Source organism: Dasypus novemcinctus, chromosome Y (genome assembly GCF_030445035.2).
Source record: "Dasypus novemcinctus isolate mDasNov1 chromosome Y, mDasNov1.1.hap2, whole genome shotgun sequence".
Lineage (NCBI taxonomy): Eukaryota > Metazoa > Chordata > Mammalia > Cingulata > Dasypodidae > Dasypus > Dasypus novemcinctus.
The window spans coordinates 30,388,795-30,411,765 of NC_092216.1; the positions used below are offsets into that span (position 1 = coordinate 30,388,795).

Genomic DNA, 22,971 nt, shown 5'->3' on the forward strand with positions numbered 1-22,971 from the left:
CCCCTCCCCCGGTTGTCTGTTTTCTGCGTCTTTTTGCTGTGTCTTGTTACTTTGTCCGCTTCTGTTGTCGTCAGTGGCATGGGAAGTGTGGGGGGCGCCATTCTTCGGCAGGCTGCTCCCTCCTTTCCGCTGGGTGGCTCTCCTTATGGGTGTGCTCCTTGCGCGTGGGGCTCCCCTACGCGGGGGACACCCCTGTGTGGCATGGCACTCCTTGCGTGCATCAGCACTGCGCATAGGCCAGCTCCACACGGGTCAAGGAGGCCCGGGGCTTGAACCGCGGGCCTCCCATGTGGTAGACGGTCGCCCTAACCACTGGGCCAAAGTCTGTTTCCCCAAAAAAATAAATTTTAAGTTAAAAAAATAAAAAATAAAATGAGACTCACCTCTTCCATAGGGTTATTCTGAAATTAAATAAGTGAATGCCTATGAGATGAGCTTTATGTTTGAAAACTTTAAAGCCCCATCCACAGGTAAGGGACTCTTTTTATTCTCTCTAAAGTATATAATCAATAGTTTTTAGTATAATCACAATGTTCTGCATTTATCACAACAAAAAATTTTAGAACAATTTCATTATTCCAAAAAGAACTCTGTACTCTTTATGCGTCCTTCCCAAGCCCTATATAACCACTAATCTAATGTCATCATTACAAATTGATTTATAGTGACATTTTTTACACATGGAATCACGCAATATATAGTACTTCGTGTCTGATTTCTTTCACTTAGCATAATGTGGTTTTTTTTCATTTTGTTTGGTGTAGTAACATCCAAAGAGTGACTCTTAGGTTTAACTCTAATTATGCTTCATTATAAAAATGAGTTACCTTGAGTTTTTTTTCACAGGTCTCCCTGCTTTCAATTCTTAGATTTAGGCCTTGCAAAGTTCTCTGATTACAGCTTTAGTAAACTGGGAGCCCCTACTGCTTGACAGAATAGCAGGAATTCCCAAGGTGGGCAAGTTTCATGCTTTCCTGCCCCAGTGCCTGAAGGGACCTTGCAAATCCCTTTTATTTTATGCCCCAAACACTCTGAAATGCATCAGGGTACTACTTCAATCTGTACAGAATACCAAGATCTCATTCCCCATCTTAGGTTCCTTGTTAAATAATGCTGAGCTAGGTTGTTCAAATAAACTGACCAGACAGATTAAATTAGATTGTGTGCCACAGATATTTACAAAAAAAAAAAAATTTTTTTTATTGATTCAATGTTAAGTATTAATTGCATGACCATCATAGCACCTCTTTACCTCACACAATCACCAGAATTAGAAATTGCTTTGACAACTAAAAACAGGGCACAGTCCAATAATTAGAAGTTGCACACTGTTACTATATAGAAACCAGGTGCATGGTACAGTGCTGCTGTGAAAATGGAAGCCTGCAGATTTGACAAGGAAGCCAAATCATGTTTTAGACAATTTTAAGAAAGTGGCAATACTGCTGAAGCATAATACTCAACACAGCAGGAAATGAAGGACCAAAAAAAAAGAAGAAAAGAAAAAAAAAAGTATTATATAACCAAATAAACATCTGATATTTCCTTTCCCTTTTGAGAATGAATACAGTTAAGGTCACTTTTAGCCTTGGAACGGATATATGTTTGCCTATGATGACCTTGCTAACGACTACACATTATCTGATGTCCTCTGCTAGGATTATAGTTTTGAGAAAGCCATAGTTACAAGAGGCATCTACTGCAAATACCTAGAAATTCCTTTTATGGCAACCACTATAGAATTCACTTGTCTTAAACAGTGAACAAGGGAGGATGGCCTCATGTTTCCTTTCCAATAATAGTATGTGTTGAGGATCAAGCGGCTTTCAAGCAGCATGGTGGGTGTGAAAATGTTTGCAGTTTTGATCATTCTGTTGCGTTTATGGGTTGTTGAGTCTGTAAAGACATCGCCCCATTGGGCTGAGGTACGCTTTCTAGCTCCACCATTGTCCAAGTGGAGTGCCATTTCTTCTGATGTGAAAGTGTTCACATCGACATCGTGGAGTCCACTTCTCCGACTACGAGCATTCGATGCGCTGCTTACCCGTGGAGGAGAGCCTGGGGACTGGAGTGCGCTATGCTGGCCATCGCACCACTAAGCCCGTGCAGAGCCGCGGCTTCCCGGAAGGGCTGCAAACCAGCCTCTGCAGATGAGCTAGCTTCCGCTGAAGTGCTCCGTTAGGGGGCACTACAGTCAGTCCTGGGGGAGCTCTAGAGTTCCCAGGTGGAGGAACTTTTCCACACAGGAAGCTGATCAAATCTTCTCTACGTACAGTTCTTCTGCGTTTTTTAACCCAAGCCAACACATCCTTACTGCGACGCTGATAGCCAATCTGAATTCCAATATCAAAACTTCGCTGACGGGTATCCACGCTTTCTTTGCAGAGACTGGTGACGGCGGTGGCTGCATTTTGGAAGGGGACCTGGAGAGGAAGTCCTGGCTGTGACACGCTCGGGCTTTGTGGAGCCGGGCCGCGGCGGAGGCCGAGTTCTGGCAGAGGCGCCGCAGCTCCTGCGGCTTGTGCTCGGGCTGCGCGGCCGCCGCCTCCTGCAGCTCGGGGGCAGCTGCTCGGCCTGCGCGGCCTCGGCCAGGCGCTGCCCACCACTCGGAGAACCAGTGCTCGGGCCGTGCTCCCGGACCCCGGCCTCGCCCTCCCCCCGCCGCGCCTCCCTCCTCCGCGGCCTCCTCGGGCGGGGCCCCGCGGGAGCGTCGTCGTCGAGCGGCCCGGCGGCGGGGCCCAGCGGCCGGCGGCGGCTCCTCGCGGCGGCCCAGCCTCCTGCACCCCGGGGGCCTGCGAGCCCCGCCCCGGGCCTCCCCACCCCCGGAGCCCCGCTGGAGGACGCCGCGACCGGGGGACCGCCGCCCGCCGCTCGCCTCGCCCGCCGGCACCTCCTACCGCCCCCCCAGGGCGCCGACCGCCGAGCCCACCCATAAGACTCAAAAAAAATTTTTTGACAAAATTAATTTCTCCTTTTTTGGTCCTCATAAGTAATATAGGTTAAAAATACAGATAGCATTACTTTTTACTTTGGATTATGATCCACCTTAGTCTTTAACTAGATCAGTCCCATCCCCTTTTGGCTGAAGTCTGATCCTTTCTTTAGCTTCTTTAACACTTGCTGCGTGGGGTGGCCTTTTTCAGTTACTGCTGCTTCTCAGCACCTTTAGAGCTGGAGAACTTCAGCTCTGAATCTCAGATGTCATCAGACACCTAAAGTTCCAGGGAGCTACTAGGTTACAGAGAAAGAGCAGAGCATCTCGGAACTTAGAAATAACAAAGTCCCAGAGTAAACGTGACTGTTATAACAGCTTACAGTCTAGGCCCTAATTCCCTTAGGAGCATCTTTAAATGAAACTATTTTTAGATATAAAAATCATTTGATGATTAATTTATATTGAGGTGATTGGGCACAGACCATCCGCAGAAGCTTTGTTTCATTTACCTTTACACTTTTACCAGGGTTACATTAATCAACAGGTAGAACATAGCTTAACAGACTTGCTTTGCTTCTCTTTAAAAGTCCCTTTTTGATGAAGATGAAGTTCTGGGAAATGGATGTAGTTCAAGCAGTTGAGCCCCTGCCTACCACATGGCGGTCCAGGGTTCGGTTCCTGATGCCTCCCAGAGAAGACGAGTAAGACCACAAGCATGATCTGGTATGATATGGAATCTTGGTCTTCTGGACAGAATACTCAGATAATTAAGACAACTTTTTATAAACTTTCATTAAGAGCAGACTAATAATCCAAGAAAATGTCATTATTTTAACAGAGAGAAAACCAAACTCCAGTTTTGTATGAACACTCAGTTTGATACGAAACCTTTTTTAAGGTCAAAAAGTATCATAAGTTTATTAAATTTTAATTAGCATTGACTGTGACACACACAATTCACATTCACAAACCCTCTGTGACTTTCTGTATCCATTCAGATCACCCTGCATGTTCCTACCTTTCATAAAACTAGGCATTGGCCTTAGGAAAACCACACGCCCTGAAACTATGGCAAACTAAATTCCCTTCCGCAAACCCTCTGCGACTTTCCATGTCCACTCAGGTCTTGTCCTACATATTGGTACCACTCGTTCTGTGAAAGCCAGTGATTTCACTTCAGGACAAAGCACACAATCTTTTCTTTAACAAAGCATATGCTGCAGGCTTGATACACCTGCACACTTTCAGTTATCAAAAAAGATCTTTGAATTGCTTTCATACATCCTACAAAATACGATCATTTTTAAATAACATTTGCCAAAATAAACTCATTAAATACAAACTTACATTTTTCCTCTTAAAGATCTAATAGACATAATGCTAGCTTATTTTATTAGTCCCCATATAAATTTAGGGAGAACATACCCAAGTAGATTAAAATGGAAACAATGATGGTTTATGTAAGAAATGTTTTTTCTCTTCTTCCACAGGTTAAAAACCTTCTTGTTTCCATAATATTCTAAAATGAACAACCTCAAAAGCATACAATCTTTGAAGAATATACTACAATTGTTCTTAGCATTTTGCCCAAAGCATAATCCAGGAAAACCTTTTTTATAGCTCTCAAGGAGCTTTACTTAGTGAAGTCTGGCAGTTAGATTAAAAAATTTTTTTCCATTAAAAAAATTGATGTATATCATTCATACATGAACATACATAATAAATACGTGTATAGCAAAAGTTGTGAATATAAAACAAACATACGTAATATCACACAGGGCTCCCATACCTCACCCTACCTGGCAAGTCGATTTTATTTAATTATCCCCGAGGCTACACATGTTTTTCTTTCTTCTTTTTTTTTTAAGTGAGGTACCAGGTCAAGAGATCGAATCCAGGACCTCACATGTTGGAAGCAGGCACTCAGTCTCTTGAGCCACATCTACTCCCCATGGTTTTTGTTTTTTGGCTATCTGGTTGTGTCATTGTCCTTTTGGTGTGTCACCACACCTCTTCGGGGCCTGTGCCTCTCCGTGCAGGTCTGGGACTCCTCTTTTCTATTTTTCCCCAGGAGGTCCTGGGGATGAGACCCAGGTACTCCATGTGGTAAACAGGAGCTCAACTGCTTGAGCCACAGCCACTTCCATCCCCATGTTTTAATAATGAAAAGAATAATAATCTCAAGGTGGGAATTCCCTCAGAACTCTACAGCAATCCAGGAACCCACTGTGCAGAATAAACCAGGCAAAAGGTGGCTTATTCCATAACATTTTCCTTGTGCTTATCCCCCTAAACCCCAGTAGAGAGAACTCTAACTTAAACCCACACCATCTCCATCATTTTGGACCCTGCCCTTCCCCCAGAGCTGCATCTACTGGGAAAGCCCTGGAGCCAGAGATTCAGAAGATGAGAAGAGAAGATTGTGACTCAGGCAGCCTGACTGAGGAGTTACCCCAAAGGCACTGGCTTCCTTAGGGGACAAAGAGCCCTCGGATCGGGTGCTGCTGTTTTCTGATGTTTCAGGGAGTTCTCACTTTTCTTCCCATTTTTTTTGTCCAAATAGTTTTGTTTATCTAGATTTTGGCATGACCTTCCTGTTCATTAATTAGTAAAGGTCTGAGTATTCTGGCTTTTAAGTTTAAATGGTAAGATGGCAGGAGGAGCTAAAAACAGCTTCTAAAGCTCGACTTTCCTAATTTGGGGCACTCCAGGAGTTCTAGTTTATATACAAGCACTTAATTTTTTAAAGAAATTTGAATAGAGCTCTTCTAAGAATTTTGTTTGTTACTTTGGTATTACCATCTGGAGATGTGAAAATATATACAAACAGACAGACACAAATAGAAACACACACATGCACACAAACAGAAACACAGAAAACATAAAAATCACTAACGTGAACCACCATTTTTTGCTCTTTCCTGGTATGACCTGCAATTAAGCTATCTACCACATATATTCCTCCTATAGGAGCTGAGGATTTAAATTTAATCTTGTTACCTGAGGCTCCAGGTGGGAGATTGAGGGAAATGGTGTTTTCTTCATTCCTGGGCTCTGCCAATTGCCACCCAGTTTTCTTCTGGTTGGGGGGGGGGGGTCGGGGGGGGCAGTTACCAGGAGATGGGAGGGCAAACATTTTTCCAGTGTCCTTTCTTCTTGAAATATGCACATATATAGGTTCTTTGGAGCCTCCCTGTTCATTTATTCCTGTAGGCAGTTCGTAGAGGGGTAGAAATTTTGTGGTGGCTCAGCTGCTGGTTTTAGAGAGCAGCCCTGTCTGAACTGAGTACCCTGACAGGTGTGGGGTGGTGGGGTGGTTATTTCCATTCTCAGGCTCAGTAAAGGGGAATAAACAGGAGGAGCTAAATAAAGGCTTCATTGGATTCTTCGGGGTTGAATCTGGGAGGACATTTCTTGAAACAGTCTTTACAGGTAAGTTTTTTTTTTTTTATAATTTTTTTATTTTTTATTGACTTTGTAATAATATTACATTAAAAATATATATGTGAGGTCCCATTCAACCCCACCCCCCCCACCCCCCCCTCTCCCCCCCCCCAACAACACTCGTTCCCATCATCATGACACATCCACTGGACTCGGTAAGTACATCTCTGGGCACCTCTGCACCTCATATACATTGGTTCACATCATGGCCCATACTCTCCTCTATTCCATCAAGTGGGCCCTGTGAGGATTTACAACGTCCGGTGATTACCTCTGAAGCACCATCCAGGGCAGCTCCACGTCCCGAAGACGCCTCCACCTCACAGGTAAGTTTTTAAATTTTCCCATTAATACTGACATTTGAGAGAGATAAATAAGTACAGAGACAAATAAATTCAGACAAATATGTCTGAATATACATGATCTCAACAACACATCAGTTAACAATTGGACATTAAACACTTAATTTCACTAAATACCAATTAATTGCTGGATTACTTATTTCTTCAGGAATATACTCAACAGACGGACTCAGACCAGGACCTCAAACCCTGGACAGAAGAATGGTACTCAGAAACTAGAAAGGTGTAGAGGTCAAAGCAAGAGTAATTGTTCTGGAAGCAGGGCCCAGGACCTCAAACCCAGGCCCAGGAGACTCAAACCTCCATCCAAACTCCCCAATCCACGTCTACTTTGGTGACCCGCTCATCTAGTTCGATGTCCAGATGTGGAACTGGAAAGTTTCTGCCTTTGAAACGTTAAAGTGGTGAGAGGCCTGGAATGCCAGCAAGGCCAGAAAATTCCAATGGCTGAGCCTTTACACCAACAGGGTCTAGCAGCTGTAAAAGGCTAGGTGCTCACCTGTCCTGCTGGGGCTCCAGAACCTTGGGCAGATTCCTTTTTCCTTAGGGACTCTTGGTCTCACTAGAGCTGCCAAAGTATTATTGAGCAAAAGTGGAGGGTTCTCTGCCCAATCACTCCAGTGACAAATTTTAAAGAGAGAAAGAGTTTGTTGCTAAGTGGCAAAGCAAGAAGATAGGGTGGTCTATCAGCCCAAAACCTAAGGAGTTCAGGGTTTTCATGGATTCAAACAAGGGGAGATGGAGTGATTACTATTATATGTTACAATAGCAAGTACAAACAAGGATTGGGATTAGTCTAGGGTAATCATCATGATGTAAGTATAAGCAAGGGCTGACTTAGTCTAGTGAGTTTCTGTAATTTTAGATACTAACTTTTGGCTATTCCATAATATACCAGAAAGTAAGAAAAAGTGTCTATATATGACTCAGTAATCACAATAATTTGTTTATTTCTAACTCCCAGTTATAACACTGGGCCAAATGAGAGGATTCAGAACCAGGAAGCTCCATATGGAAGAGAGAATGTGGGGCAGGAGGTGGGGGCACCATGGAATGATCTTTCTGGGCATTCTAAGAAGCTGCAGGAAAATGAGAGGGGTTGGCTCTAAACACAAGCCCAGTCATTGTCAAGCCATCACCATCACCCAGACAGGCCTGGCTAAGTTTCCTGCCTGCAAGGACACCCGGGTGAGGTGGCTTAGAGGGGTCTGGGCCAAGACTGTCCCTTGGGGCTGGGAGCAAGTGTCTGACCCATTTGGCCCAGGGGGGTTCACTTGGCCCAGGGCCTCTGAGCTGCTGTCTGTAGGAAGTCCATGCAGCACAGCCCTCCCAGTCCTTGGGGGCAAGCTGGCCTGGCCAGCTGTGGGCACCAGGAACAGGTTATGCCTCCTGGGAATGGGTGTGAGAAAATGGGAGGGATGGTAGCTGCTGGCCATGTTGGGACTGGGCCTTTCTACATCCCTGCCCAGGGGCTGTGTAAAAAGGGGTTTCAGAGAAGCACTGCCTTTGGCCAGAGCTAACACATCTCTGCTTGTATTAGTCAGCCAAAGACGTGCTGATGCAAAATACCAGAAATTGGTTGGTTTTAATAAAGGGTATTTATTTCAGGTAGGAACTTACAGATACCAGACCACAAAGTATAAGTTACTTCCCTCACCAAAGGCTATTTGCACGTGTTGGTGCAAGATGGTTGCTGGCATCTGCAAGGGTTCAGGCTTCCTGGGTTCCTCTGGACTCACCTCCTCTGTTTTCTACACAGGGTCAGCTATAGACTATGAGGCTCTCTAGGCTCTGCCTCTTTGTACAAAGTCAGCTGTAGACTATCAGGCAAATGGCTCTGTCTCTTCACCTGGGGCTCCAGCTTCAGCCAAACTCCATCATTAAAACTCCCACATTAAAAGCCCTCAACTCTGCCCTTTTCCAGCCTTTTCTGGAAATTCCTCTGTAATATTGGGCTCTCTTTGATAATGGTATTGAGTTCAGAGGCTCTATGCCAGCATAAGTAAGATGCATGCAACATTATCCCAAATGAACAAGAGAGGGGAAAGAAACCAGGGAATATGAGCAGGTGATGGGCCTGGGAGCCATGTCCTCCATGGGAGGCTTGTTACTAGAACATCAGTAGCTGCTATACTGAATAATGTAAAGAAACAGAGAAAGCCACGTTTCCTAAATTTGGGTGCTCTGAGAATGATCAGCAAAGCCTGGGCATCAACAGGGATGGGCAAAGGGGCTCCAGTTAGGTGGTGCCAGTAGCCAGATTTCTGCTCTTCAAAATGCTGTGTGGGTGAGGCTGGTGTCTTTGCTTCAGGGGAAAAAGTGATTTTGTTTGCAAAGGGAATCCAGTAAGGAAAGGAGTTATTTACATTGACCGCAAAAGATAATTGAATGAGACAACAGCATCAGTAGCAAGTGTCTTCTCTCCTGCATCCAAGGCCCCGTGGGGATCTTATCATGGGGCATCTGTGCCACACGGGTGTCCATCAGTCACCCATGGTTGAGGCTTCTGAGAGTCCAGGGGACAATACTGGGACCCAGTGGGAATGGCAGCACTGCCCATTCCTGTACCTGCTGTGTGCCCAGATCTGTGTCTGATGCTCCTTGTTCCCCCTTTCATGTTCTCAGCACTTCAGGGTGATCTGGTTGGCACCTTACATCCATCCTACAGATGCAAATACAGGCACTTAGAGCAACACAGAAACAAGGCTGTGTTACAGGGCTAGTGCTCAAAAGAACATATTTCCAATGCTGATTTTTCCAAATCAAACACAAGATCTCTTTCAGGTTCCCTCATTGATGGTTGAGTCTTGTGAGTATCATTGTGGGGTATGAAGGAGCAGGAGTCAGTGAAGAAAAGTAAGAGAAGTTTCCTCAAAGCTCTGGTCCTAGAGTAGCCATTTCAATGGTGATAATGATCACAGCAGTAAGTCTGCATCACATACTGGACAGAGTTCAAATCCTTACCCCCATTTCATCCTCCCTCAACCTTTTGAAATGGGCAGTGTCCAGACCCCCTTTTCCTAGGTGTGAGCCAAAGGTCAAGCTGTGATTGGAGCTGAGAAGGAAATGGTGCTGTCCAGCAGCATGGCCTTGGGGCAAGCATCTCTCTTGAAATGAATGTGTCTTTTCCCTGAGGGCTTCTGGCCATGGATTGAGGAATGTCCATGGAGGAATGTCTCTGTCTGTCAGGGTCTCAGAGCCCATCCAGGATTAGGGAAGATGGGGGAGGCAGCTGATGACTTTTCCAATCAGACCAGGGCATGCCCTTTCAGCATTTCACAAATTCCACATATATTTTTGAGCCATCAATGAGCCAAGTACTGAACTCAGACCAATATCACAAATATCAATTTATTTCCCAAGTTAATGACAAACATATGAAGGAAAAGCCAAAAATGATAAGCAGTACAGTGCATAGGAGAAGGGCTGGGAAAACTCTTACTGGCCTGAAGAAACTCTTACTACTTGGGGCATTCAGATAAGGCTTGTCAGAGGGGTCATCCTTCAATTGGCCTCTTGTGGAAGGTGTAGTTTTGCACCCCTCCAGGGAGAGGAGGATAGAGTGACCAAACTGGAAGTGCAAAACTAAGTGAAGGAATGGATACCTCTACAATTATAGTGGGGAACTTTAACACATCATTATCACCATTAGAAAGAATGTCTCAACAGACAATCAATAAAGAAACAAAGACTTTGAACAATATATTAGAGGATCTAGGCCTAATAGACATATACAGAACATTACACCCAAACACAGGGGTATACATTTTCTCAAGCATGCATGGATCATTCTCCAAGATAAACCACATAATAGGCCACAGAGAAAGTGTCAATGAATTCAGAAAGATTGAAGTTATACAAAATAATTTCTCTGACCACAGTGGAATGAAGCTGGAATTCTGGAAGGGTCAGAGGACCAGATCAGGCACAAAGATATGGAAGTTAAGCAACACACTCTTAGACAAACAGTGGGTCAAGGAGGAAACCTCAAAAGAAATCAGTAACTTCCTCGAAACCAATGAAAATGACAACACAAACTATCAAAACATATGGGATGTAGCAATAGATGTATTTAGAGGGCTATTAATAGTCATAAAATTCATACATCAAAAAGAAGAAAGAGCTAAAAATGAAGACATAACTGCACACCTTGAGGAATTAATAAAAAAGAGCAACAAACTAAGCCCATAGGAAGAAGAAAGAAAGAACAAAGAGCAGAGCAGAAGTAAATGAAATAGAAAACAAGAATGCACTAGAAAAAATAAAACAAAGAGCTAGTTCTTTGAGATGATCGATGAAATTGGCAAACCCTTAGCTAAACTAAAAAGGAAAAAAAGAGAGAAGAAGCAAATACACAAAATAAGAAATGAGAAAGGGGATATCACCACTGACCCCACAGAAATAAAGACTACCCTAAAATAATATTTTGAAAATCTATAGGTCAACAAGAAGGACAATTTAGAGGAAATGGGCAAATTCCTAGAAATACATAAGCAGCCTACATTGATGAAAGAAGAGACTAACAATCTCAGCAAAGCAATCACAAGTGAAGAGATAGAATCACTAATTAAAAACCTCCCAACTAAGAAGAACCCCAAGCCAGATGGCTTCATAGTTGACTTCTACCAAACATTCTGGAAAGAACTAACAACAATCTTGTTTAAACTCTTTTTAAAAATTGAAATGGATCATTGCCTAACTAATTCTATGACGCCAACAATTACCCTAATACCAAAGCCAAACAAAGACAGCACAAAAAAGGAAAATTACAGACCAATCTCTCTAATGAACCCAGAAGCTAAAATCCTGAACTGAATATTTGCTAATCAGATTGAACAACACATCAAATGAATTATACACCATGACCAAGTGGGTTTCATCCTTGGTATGCAAGGATGGTTCAACTTAAGAAAATCAATGTAATACACAACATAAACAGATCAAAGGAAAAGATATCACATTATCATATCTATAGATGCAGAAAATGCATTTGCCAAAATATAGCACCTTTTCCTGATAAAAACACTTCCAATGATAGGAGTAGAAGGAAAATTTCTGAACATGATAAAGGGTATATATGAAAAACCCGCAACTTACATCATTTACAATGGTGAAATCCTAAAATTTTCCCCTCTTAGATCAGGAGCAAGACAAGGATGCCACTATCACCCTTCCTATTTAACATTGTGTTAGAAGTACTTGCTCGAGCAGAGGCAAAAACCAGATATAAAAGGCATCTAAATTGGAAAAGAAGTAGTCAAAATTTCACTATTTGCAGATAATATGATCCTATACAGAGAGAAAGCCCTGAGAAATCTACAATAAAGCTTCTGGAACTTATGAAGCTGCAGGTTATTAGATCAATGCATAAAAATCAGTAACATTTCTGTACACCATTAATGAGCAATCTGAGCAAGAAATCAAGAAACAAATACCATTTACAATAGTAAATTAAAAAATCAAATACCTAAGAATAAATTTAACTAAAAACATAAAAGACATATACACAGAAAATGACACAACATTGTTAAAGGAAATCAAAGAAGACTTAAATAAATGGGTAAATATTCCCTGTTCATGGATAGGAAGACTAAATATCATCAAGATGTCTATACAAATTGCAATAAAAATCAACAGAGCATTTTTTAATGAACTGGAAAATCTAACTATGAAATTTATTTGGAAGGCCAAGCAAACCTGAATAGCCAAAGACATATTGAAAAAGAAAAAGAAAATCACAGGAATCACACTACCTGACTTTAAAACATATTAAAAAGCTGTAGTGGATAAAACAATATTGGCAAAAGGACAGACATACTTATCAATGGAACAAAATTGAGGGTTCTGATATAAATTCTTGCATGTACAGTCATCTGGTATTTGACACGGCCACCAAGCCCACTCAACTGGGAGTGAATGGCCTCTTCAACAAATGGTGGTTCAAGAATTTGCATCCATATTCAAAAGAATGAGAGAGGATTACCATCTCACACTGTATACAAAAATGAACTCAAGATGGATCAAAGACCTAAATATAAGAGCCAAGACCATAAATATCTTGGAAGACAATGTAGGGAAGCATATATAGGACCTTGTAATAGGAAATTGCTTCATGAATTTCACACCAAAAACATGATCGGCAAAAGAAAAAGTAGATAAATGGGCCTCTTCAGAATTAAAGCCTTTTGCACCTCAAAGCAGTTTAACAAGAAAGTAAAAAGATAGCCTACCCAATGGGAGAAAATATTTGGTAACCATATATCTGATAGGAGGCTAATATCCAACAGATATAAAGAAATCCTATATCACAAAAATAAAAAGGAAAATAACCCAATCAAAAAATGGGCAAAAGATTTGAACAGATGCTACTCCAAAGAAAATATGCAAATGGATAAAAAAACACATGAAAATTGCTCTACATCACTAGGTATTAGGGATGAAAATCAAAACTATGATGAGATACCATCTTACACCAATTAGACTGATGGGTATTAAAAAGAAACAGAGGCCTACAAATGTTGGAGAGGATGTGGAGGAATGGGAACACTCATCCCTTGCTGGTCGGAATGTAGAAGGATCCAGCAATTGTGGAGGAAAGTTTGGTGGTTCCTGAAAAAAACTAACTATAGATTTGCCATATGACCCAGCAATTCTACTGCTGGGTATATACCCAGTAGAACTGAAAACAAGGACATGAACCAATATATACATGTCAATGTTCATAGTGCCATTATTCACTATTGCCAAAAGTTGGAACCAACCCAAATGCCCATCAGCAGATGAATGGATAAGCAAAATGTGGTGTATACACACAATGGAATGCTACTCAGCTGTAAGAAAAACACAGTACTAACACATGGGATAACATGGATGAATCTTGAGTGAAACAAACCAGGCATTGAAGGACAAATACTACATGAACTCTCTGATATGAAATAAGCATATCAAGCGGTCTCAGAGAGCTAGAGACTGGAAGAAAGGCTTACAGGAAATAAGTGGAGAGAGGAATTTTGTGAACCAATGCCCACATGGGTGAAATCTATGATGAAGTGGAGGTAAATTGTTGTGCAGTGAAAGGATAAGATGGGACCACAGAGATACTATTGGGTTGGGCTTTGCAGGTTTGTGGGGGATCTGGGTTGGCAGGATGGGTCAGATGGTCCAAGGAATGGGTGGGAGGGTTGGCAGGAGAAAGTGAACACAGGAGATTGTTGGGTATGTGGTTCAAACTATAATGTTGAGAAAACTCTTTAGAAAATATAAGGGAGGGTTACTGGTCTAAGGGGGGCATGTGACACAGGATGCACCTACAGCAGGCTTCTAGGGAGTGTGTGAGTGTTCATCTTGTCTTAGTGTGTTATATCAGTGGATGAGACCCATACAATGAGCCAAAAGGTGTTGTACCCCCATCCTGGGGATGCCTGATGTTCCCAAATAGAGGGGTGTGTGCCTCCCAAGAGCATGTTTTGTTCTCAATGGGGAGAACAGACCAGTATGTCAAGCCCTCGGCATTGTTGCAAATATCTGTGAATCTTGTTCATCAAGCAGTGAAGCTTGGATGTCACCGTGGGCCCTAAGAGGAGGGGATAGAGGAACAGAATAGTAGAAGGGGGAGTAACTAGGGGACAATGGAAGTGTTCTGCATGATCCTGCAGTGATGGATACAGGCAATTTAAAATATCACCCAATTTATAAAGGTGTATAGACTAAAATGTAAACCATAATGTTAACCTTTGAAACCAAAAATTTATAAAAGTGTATAGTCTAAAATGTAAACTATAATAGAACCATGGTTGTTAGCTATGTTTCAATATCTGTACATCAGTTGCAACAAATATAACATCTACATGTGTGATGGTTAGGCTATTGTGTCAACTCAGCCAGGTAATTGTGCCCAGTTGTCTGGTCAAGCAAGCACTGGGCTAACCGTAATAGAAGAGCATTTGTGGACTTTAGTCACCATTAACTTTACTGCAGTGGTAAATCTTAGATAGCTGGTTATAATTACATCAGTCAGAGAGATTGCCATCAGCAAGAGTGATACTTAATCCAATCAGTTGAATACCTTAAAAGGGGAAGTGATTCCAGCATTGAGAGAGAATTTCCCAGCTCATCTTTGGACAGCCAACATCTCCCAGACCTCATCACGATCCTTCATTGGACTTTCTTTGCCTGCCTGTGGAACCTGGACTTGTGCATCCCTATGGCTGCGTGAGAAATTCTTCTATAATCACATACAATTGACAGATATCTCTTGTTGATTCTGTTTCTGTAGAGAACCCTGACTAATACAACATGTAAAAAGATCATTGCAGGGGAAGGGGGAAAAGGGTTTGATGTTGGGTTATGGGAATTCCCTATATTCTATATGTGACTTTACTGTGGCCTAAAACTTTTTTGAAGACATAATAATAATAATAAAAGAGGTTGTACACACTGAGAAAGAAACGGGGATTGCCTTGCCACTGTACATAAAGGGCAACACCTATTACAGTGATGAAAGGCAAAATGTCAAAAAACTTTTTGTGATATTTTTTAATTTTTAATGCCCCAATTTACTTTTTACTCTATTTTAGCTTTTATAATTTATTATGTATACTATTTCTAATCTTTAAACCTATCATTACTATTTCTTTTTCCTATTAATTGAATTTTGCAATATATTTGACTTCATTTTTGAAGAAATTTTGGATCACAGAGGGATTCAACAATGGCAGGGGAGGAGCACTGATGTGAGGTGTCATTGATGAGGGATGCATGGGTCAGAGGGAGTTCTCCAGGATATGCATATAGGTTATATGGATATGTTTGGGTGTTTGTTCGGTATATGACATAGAGTACCACATGACAACTGAGGGAGTGCTGAGTTCTCATTCAGGGAAACTCTGTCATACTCCCCAATGGAGCAGCAACAACCCCCCATGTACAAGGGCCAAGACCAGGGAAGAAGGATGGTCTAATGGTGGGCCCTTGAGGGTGATGTCTATGCTTTTGAACCTGTGTGCTTGAAATTTCAACTCAGCCTAGAGCTACAGGGTGCCTAAGTGTTACATGCTGAGAATCTCCATGTTGCTCAAATGTGATCACTCTCTAAGCCAAACTCAGCATGTAAATGCATTCCCTTCCCCCCAGTGTGGGACTTGACTCCTGATGGTGAGCCTACCTGGCACGGAGGGATTATTGCAGAGCACCAGCTGGTGATGAGAATAGAAAAAGATCTTGAATAAAAAGCAGAAATGGTAAAAGACAAATGAGTTTATATGGCTAAGAGACTTCAAAATGTGTCAGGAGCATCAGAGGGGTTGTGCTTGTGCACATCTCAGCAAGATCTCAGAGACAGCCAAAGTAGATACTACCCCAGGTAGTGGTGGTTCTCCTGAGGGGTATGGAGATACCCAGTCCCTATGGTCATGACACATGGCTCTGGAGTTCAGTGCCTTGCCAGTGGGCACTAATTTGTAATTTGTGCTCCTAAATGTGATGCAGGTGGATTCATATGTGACCTCTTTATGCATGCCTCTTCTGTCACTTTTTCTGAACCTGTGGTTGGCGCTGAAGTTGGTATATGCTCAGGAGACTTGAATCTCTGGACTGTCTATGTGCCAGTTAGGACCTGAGCCTCATCAGAGTTGCAACCCTGACTCTTGTTCACTGGGCTTACCTAAGTCAGCTAACAGGGAGGTGAGGATGGCCAACCACCACACCAGGCAACCAAAAGGTCTACATCTACAAGCAGAATTCCATCCATCATCCATGTGGAATCTAAGCTCCCTCTTGATATAGAGGTGGAGTGGACATCACCATCCCAGGATCCTTAGGATGGAGGAATAAAATATGGATTAGAGTGGGCTTACTGGTATTCTACTATAGAATTATTGTGACTCTAGTGATGGAAGAATGTATTTCATTGATGTGGATAAAGTGAGTGACCTCAGGAGTTGCTGAAGGCAGGGAGAGGGAAAAAGATTTGTCATATTAGGGCATTTTTCAGGACTTGGAGTTGTCCTGAATGATATTGCAGGGACAGATGCAGGACATTATATATCCTGTCATAACCCACTGAATTGCCTGGGATAGAGTATAAACTACAGCATAAAATATAATCCATGCTGTGTAGCAATGCTCCAAAAATGTACTCATCAAATGCAATGAATGTACCACACTAATAAAAGAAGTTGCTTATGTGGGAAGAGTGGGGGATGTGGGGAGTGAGTTATATGGAAACATCTTATATGTTTTATTGGAACATTTTGTGCAATTTATGTATCTTTAAAAAGATTAAAAAATTTTTTTATAAAAAGAATATTGAATTCCTGTCCTGGAAAGTCTGCTACATTCTCTAGTAGAGCAGCAAGAATCCCCCAAGAACATCACAGTGCCTAGTAAGGTTGGACAGGCCATCACACCAGGCCCCTTGATATTGATGGCTATACTTATGGACCCTTTCTATTGAAAGCCAGACTCAGTCTAGTATTATGTATTGCCTAAGAGTTACCTCCTGAAAGCCTCCTTTTCTACTGAAATCCAGACTCAGTCTAGTATTATATACTGCCTAAAAGTTACCTCCTGAAAGCCTCCTTGTTGCTCAAATGTGGCCTTTCTCTAAGCCAAATTCAACATGTAAATGTGCTACATTCCCCCTAGTGTGGGACATGGCTCCCAGGTATGAGCCACCCTAGCACCAAGGGATTACTACCAAGCACAGACCAGTGATAAACTTGAAAAAAAGACCTTGACCAAGAGGAGTTCATATTAAATACAAATGAAGTTAATTACAGAATTTATGCTTATGCTTGTATATGCAGGTCAGCAGGATTTGATTGACTGCTACAGTAAATGGTTCCTAAACCGTGGGGCTCCTCAGGGCTCTAGAGATATCTAAACACTGTAGGAACAGCAGGCAATCTCAGGAATTTGCCCTTCCTTTGGAACACATGCTCCCCAATGAAACAATGCTACACTCAATTACACTTTCCCTACACATTGCTCTTCTGCCCCTTTAATTTGAACCTATAATTAGCTATATACTTGCTAAATATATGTCCCAAGTATTTAAATATTTGGTCTGTTCATATGTCATTTGAGCCCTGAATCTCAGCAGAGTTTTAACATTTACTTACCAATTCTTTGGACTTAACAGGACAACTACAAAAGGTTGATAATGGAAAATGCCCATTCTAGGAAGCAGAAAGTATCTGAAACTGCAGTTAAATCCATCATCCCCATGGGATTTAATCCCCGTCCCAATCAGAGGCAGGGTGGGCATTACCATTCCAAAATCCTCAAGATTGTGAATGAAAAAACATAAGGGTGTAAAAGCAAATATGGACTAAAGTAAAGTTATTATTATTCAATTAATGGATGAACTTGCATTATTGATATAAAGGCAGGTGTCACTATCAGTTCTGAGGAGAGGGAGAGGGAAGAATAAGTGCAACATGGGGTCATTTTGGGACATTGGAATTGTCCTGCATGACATTGCAATGTAGAAAACAGGCCATCACATATTTTGTCAAAACCTATAAAATTGTTCAGACAAAAAAATTTTTCAGTGCAAAGTGTAAACCATAATGTAAACTATAGTCCTTGGTTTGTACAATTCTTCAATATGTGTTCACCAACTGTCACAAATGTGCCCCACTAAAAAAGATGGTGTTAATGAGGGAAAGCAGGGCATCAGGAGGGTATATGGGAATCCCTTATTATTTTTGATGTAACATTTATGTACTCTAAAACGTCTTTTTACAAAAGGTAGTTTGGAAAATAAAAGATACCATGCAGTTCAACAATAAAAATAAAGCTACCCAATTTAAAAAATGGACCTAAGAGTTGAGTTGACAGTTGTACAGAGAAGAGATACAAGTGATGAAGAAGTACATGAAAAAATACTCATCATCACTAGCAATTGGGGAAATGCAGGTCAGAACTACAACAGAAAAACATTTCATACCTATTACAGTGGCCACTATTAAAACGTTGGGAAACTGCAAGTGTTGGAGAGGATGTGGAGAGATAGGACACTTATTCACTATTGGTGGGAATATGGAATGGTGGGGCCACTGTGGAGGCCTGTTTGGCAGTTTCTAAGACATTTGAATATAGACTTGCTATGTGATCTGACAATATAATTACAAGGCACATAATCGAAAGAACTGAGTGCAGTGACATGAACAAACATTTGCATACCAATGTTCATAGCAGCATTTTTCATGACTGCCAAAGAAGGAAGCAAAACTCATATCCATCAACTGAGGAATGGATAAACAAATTGTGGTGTATGCACATGATGGAATATTATGCAATGCTAAGAAGAAATGAATTCATGAAGCATATGACAACATGGATAAAACTGAAGGACCTTATGTTGAATGGGGAAAGCCAGGCACAAAAAGACAAATACTGTATGATTGTGCTTTATGAAATAAATATATTGTGTGAACTCATGGAGCTAATAATAAGAATATAGGTCAACTGAAAATAGAAGGCATGTAAAGATCAGAAAGCTGAGGATTAATCTGTGCAAAATTGGTAAAACTTTGAAAATCTTTAAAAATGAAAAACAGTGGGAAAACACACAGAGTTTTTGTAACTAGCAGAAATATTGTAAGTTATGACAGTAGTTGAAAGGGTAAGTATAAGGTCATGTATATTACTAGAAGGAAAGCTAAAAAATGTCATGTAGGACTGTATAACATAGTGAAGCCTCATGTGAAATATGAATATGGGTGATATTGCATATGTAAGCCTGTTTTTAAAAAAAATAATTTCAAATAAACTAGAGATACAGAAACAGAATAGCAGCTATGTACACCAGGGGAAGCAGAGAGAGACTGAGGGGTGATGAGTTTTTTGTTTGCTTTTGTTTATTATTATTATTGCAATAATGAATATGGTCTAAGAATGATTGAAATGGTGAATACACAATTATGTGATTATAATGAATACCATAGATTGTACATGTAGGAGGTGTTTTTGCTTTAGTAATATGCATACATATAATTGATTAGTTAAAAAATTTCAGGCAAGGGACTCATTAATGGAGCTTAGATTTTTTTTCCAAGGGATGGGTTTAAAGAGAAACCCAGAGGCAATTTTTCTCCTTGCAATTTCCTGGCAAGCCAGCAGATGGCCCTTGTTGGCAAACCTTTCCATGGATTTGTTTCTTTCAACCTCCACTTTCCTGGGTTTCTTGTCTGGTCAGATCTGAGTTTCAAAGTGGGCTCTGCTGGCTGAATTCACTGAAGAGAAGCCCTCTGACTCACTCTCCCTCTTCCCTTGTAACAAATGACAGGGAAGATGTCTGTTACCCTTCCAGTCTGCTCCTGAAAACCAGGATTTCTATCCAGGCTTGAGGCTGTGGGATGGGTGCCCTTCCCAGGTGCTGTGAGGGTTTAGTAACTCATGTTTTTTGTTTTGGGTTCTTCATCTATCTGTCCCTTGCCCTCATAGGATTTGGACAGAACTGTCCTAGCCTGCTAACTCTTAATGCATGTCCCTTGAATAGCATCTGGCCCTTTTTCCATTGTTTTAATGACAGAATTGAGTCCTGACTGCCTGCTCTGATGCCATCTTCCCAAAACTCCCTCTTCCTTTGAGCTTTTGAACATTCTTCAATCTTTAAGATTCAGGGTGCTGTCTACTCTACTTTGAATGGATTAAGTGTCATCATTGAGAGGGGATGAGGAGGTACAATTCTGTAACTTGAAGCTTTTGGGAGACAGATTGTACAATAAGGTTAAGTACTTAGAGTTCAGAAAAGGAGCAATAAGAATACAAGAGTGAAGGTTCTGATTAAAAAGGATAACCATGAATGTTTTAGATCATAATTTTTGAGGCTTGTCCAGAAGTCAATGGCCAAGGGCTTGTGAAAACCATGAAGCCAGGAAACTTGATTGTTAACTTTTCTTATGTTTAGTTCTGTTTGTCCAGAAGCATTTGCCCATGAACAAAAAAAGATACCGAGGAAAACACAAACTACTTATTCAGCTAGTAGAAAGTTTAGAGTCATCCATTTATCTAGAATAACCCCACTACAAATTCTAGGGGGAATTGAATTTGCTTTAATGTATTTGTAGTAGCTATAGCTATATGTTCTGTTTGGGATGGCAGGTGCCAGAGCAGTTAATAGTATTTCTTTGATTGTGTGATATGACTGATGATTTGACAGTCATCATTGACTTTTCCTTTATGCACTACATGCAAAGGTTTAGTGATAAGTTCAAAATTGGAGATCCAGATACTGCAGAACATAGTCATTCTCATTAAACACCAGTGCTGTTTCCTGGTAGTTGGCACAGCCATGCTAACAAATGCCTCTTCTGTCTGGTAAAACATTTCTTTGCCATTCTGATAATTCAAACCCTATGTGTCTTTCTATCAGCTCTAAGATTTAGTCCTTTTTCTTGGACATTGGTCTGCTAGGAAGTTCAGAGTTGGGAGGGTATTTTATCCAAATATTCCTTGGTATTACTGGTGATTAAGAGGCTGTTTATGTACTGTAGTATAATAGAACTCCATCCTGTAGTTGTAATTCACTCAAATCTTTAGACAGTAATTCTATAAGTAAGAGTGAGGGCATTTGTAAATTCTTGTTGAAGGACAGTCCAGCAATATTGCTGTTTTCTATTGGTTTTAGGATCCTCACACTGAAAAGCAAATCATTCTTGAGAATCTGGACTCAGAGGTATATAGTAAGAATTATCTTTTAGGTCAAATACCATGGACAAATAGCGGTTTCTGGATAAAGTGGTGAGTGATGTGTAGGGATTTGGTACTACCAGGTGAATGTCTTCCACTATGTGATTAATGGCCCTCAAGACCTCTACAAATCAGTGCTTGGTGCCAGTTTTCTGAATGGGCAAGATGAGATTATTTTAGGGAGACTGGCAAGGCTCTATGCCTAAAAGCTACAGAGTGATTGATAGAAAACAGCAAATTATAACTTAGTGAACTTCTGCACATCTACATAAGTGTGGTCAGCTGCCCCATCTAAACTATTCTTGCATCTTGTAGCATAAAATAATATTGCTAGGTGCATAGTTTTGAGCATATAACATTCAGTACATTGATTTTAATAACCAAAATCTGTATTGGGGCAGGGAAGAGGTTTGCAAGTAACAAAAAATTCTAAGTCAGAGGGAAGAAAATATTTTACTAACTCAGAGAAACCTGCAAGAGTTTGAGAGAGCAAAGCACAGGCCTCCATGCTGAACAGCACTCAAATCAGTTTGCTATTCTCTCCCTTTATCTGCTGCTGGCTCCTTTCTATCTAGGAAAAATGTTTTCCATTTATAAGGAGGAATACAGTGATGTATTTGGCAATAACCTCTAGCAACTGCAGCAAATATAAACTAACTTGATTCCACATTCCACTTTGGAAAGGTTCAGTTAAGGAAACTATCTGGTCTAGCTTTTGGGAATTGTCCTTCCCTCCAAAAAATATCTGGATCCAGAAGTGGTGACCACCTAGAATCATATTAAGAAACAGGCTTAAATTTAAGGTGAACACAGTCTTCTTATCTGGAACAATTTGGAAAAGGAAAGGATGTGCTGTTAATAGTTATTATGGAATAATAGATACCTAAATTGTACCATGTTGACTGTGCTGAGTGAGCAGCCTATTACCTTAGAACAATGTGAGATATGCTACTTCTTACCTTAATCCCTTATTAGAAACAAATACTACACTCTCCTTTCTCTGTTACTTATAATTTTTTTAACTTTCTTTAATTTTTCTAGTTAAATTGAATTAAGTAATCCTCCTTTGTCATATAATGATAATAGTGAACTTCTAGTGCCTATTATGAAAAATTCAAATTTACTTTGTAAGAAATGGAGCATGCATTTTAATTTTTAAAATGATAACTCTTACTGTAACTCCAACTGTGATAGCAGTTTCTTTCCTTCCCGTCTCCATATGGTCCATGCCCTTTTCTGCCATGTTTTATTCCCTGGAAGATGATCTATAGGAATTTCATCTTTCAGGGTCCCTTCTCCCTGCTTCCTTTTTGGTTTGGATTAGCAGGCATAACAGGCACTGGTAGAGTAAATGAGGTGAGAAGAGAGAGAAGTTACAGCATTAATCCATCTTCTTCCATTCTTGCTTGGGTGGCCTATGGCATTTCTATGCAAATCCTCAACCATCAGATACACAAAATGACCAAACCAGTGAGTGTTATTCATCTGTTCTTCACTGAAGCTCTGGTGCTTGTTCAATGAGCCCACTGAAAT

General features: G+C 41.0%; 1 pseudogene; it reads right to left on the bottom strand.

The window, feature by feature from the left end:
* Nucleotides 1–1,696: 1,696 nt before the first annotated feature.
* LOC101415670 (HUWE1-associated protein modifying stress responses 1 pseudogene) lies at nt 1,697–22,681 on the bottom strand (annotated as a pseudogene).
* Nucleotides 22,682–22,971: the final 290 nt, after the last annotated feature.